We start from the raw sequence: 1,852 nt of genomic DNA, 5'->3' as shown, positions 1-1,852 counted from the left end.
TCCCACACAAGCTCCACCCACATAGACCCCGCCCACACAAGCCCCACCCACACAAGCCCCACCCACACACACCCCACCCCTCATCCCCCCTGTGTGTCCCCACCTTTGACCCACCACCTCCCTCATCCCACCCCCACCCTTCCCCACACACACACATGGGGAGGGGAGGGATGGGATGAGGGGGTGATGGGTCATTGGGGGAGCGCACCTACCCCCCTCCCCCCAACCCCTCCCTCTCGTTCATGTCTTGATCCTCTTCTTGAAATTCAGAATCAAGTAATTGTAAACAAAACAAATATAATTTATTAATATTGAAAATATTAAATATTCATTTGCGATAATGTATAATCTTTTCCAGCAATCTTCTTCAGATGTCTTGTGATTTCGAAACTCAGACACCATATTCTGTTTTGAAACAAAAAGTGGATAATAATTAGGTTTTATAAAGATAATTACATGGTAATATGAGTAAGCCTCGTTGACCACTGAATTAACACACCAGGAGCCTGTCATCCTTTCAAGGTCAATAAAATGAATTCCAGTGTACTGACAAAACCGCGTCCAAACTAATGATGCAACCAACATAAGATGACATTCTAAAGAGAGAGTGATATTAATAATAATTCAGAAACATTTACCTCCAGAAAATCATGTGTTGTACAAGATTGCTTCAACAGCTGATGTTGTGTGATAGTGCTGAAAAAAATAAAATAATAATAAGTCAAGGGTATAGATGAAGAGACAGAGAGAGATACAAACAGACAGGGAAAGCAACACACACACACACACGCACACGCACACGCACACGCACACGCACACGCACACATACACACACACACATAGACACACATTTATATATACACACACATGTGTCTCACCATTGGTTTAATTCATTCGAGATCAGAGACCGTGATAAGACTTCGTACCAGTCATTATAAATCATTGACCTCTTCAATAAGAGCAGAGAGAGGTAGGTAGAAAGACAGACAGAGAGAGACACACACACACACACACACACACACACACACACACACACACACACACACACACACACACACGTGTCTCACCATTGGTTTAATTCCTTCGAGATCAGAGGACGTGATAAGACTTCGTACCACTCATTATAAATGTCTTTCAATTCTCTTCTAAAATCATTGATCTCTTCAATAAGAGTATTCATTTGATGCACCTCATCGTGATATGTAAACTCAATTTCTTCCAACGACCTGTCAGGAAAAAAAAAAATATATATATATATATATATATATATCAGAATTATCATGATTTAAATAATAATCATTGGCTTCATCGTTCAAAGAGAAAACCATACACAAACTTACCAACTCTGTAGTGAGCTGTTGTCTTCATCGGAAGAGAGTGAGTCCATGTCTCAGTTGTAAAAATGAAAATCCCGTCTGGCAGAAACTTTGTCTGGCGAATCACTTATAAAGCAACGATGAGGAGATTGCTTAATCATTGGGTGTGGACACAGGAAATGACAGCTTGGAAAATAACTGGGAGATATATTCTCAAATTGTATGAATCATTTACAAAACATACTTAAAATGGTTTTGATTCAAATGTTTTCAGTTCGTGTTCTGAGATAAAATATAAACACGAGACCTTGTCTCACAGAATAGTTCCTATTTTTTCACAGCATGACAGTCCAAAACCACTTCCTCATTCACACAGCACGACCGTGTCAAAAAAACACTTCCTCATTTTCACGGCATGAACTGAAAACATTTGAAACAAAACTTTTTTATGGCGTGGTTTATACACAAAAATGATTTGCAACTCGGGCGGTGGTCAGATGAGATCATTAAGAGAAGTTTATCATTTTGTAATGGCA

General features: G+C 39.5%; 1 long non-coding RNA gene across 1 annotated transcript; it reads right to left on the bottom strand.

Moving 5' to 3' along the window:
- Positions 1-277: 277 nt before the first annotated feature.
- Positions 278-1,829, bottom strand: LOC147034997 (uncharacterized). Its single transcript, XR_015061022.1, has 4 exons — positions 1,341-1,829; positions 1,068-1,226; positions 639-696; positions 278-405 (listed from the first exon to the last, which is right to left on the bottom strand). It is a non-coding gene; the product is annotated as an uncharacterized LOC147034997 (long non-coding RNA).
- Positions 1,830-1,852: the final 23 nt, after the last annotated feature.

This window comes from Eptatretus burgeri, chromosome 1, assembly GCF_056783735.1.
Source record: "Eptatretus burgeri isolate ZD-2024b chromosome 1, Ebu_testis_v1, whole genome shotgun sequence".
Taxonomy (NCBI): Eukaryota; Metazoa; Chordata; class Myxini; order Myxiniformes; family Myxinidae; genus Eptatretus; species Eptatretus burgeri.
The sequence above is the reverse complement of the archived record's forward strand: the minus strand, read 5'-3'. Positions and strand labels throughout refer to the sequence as shown.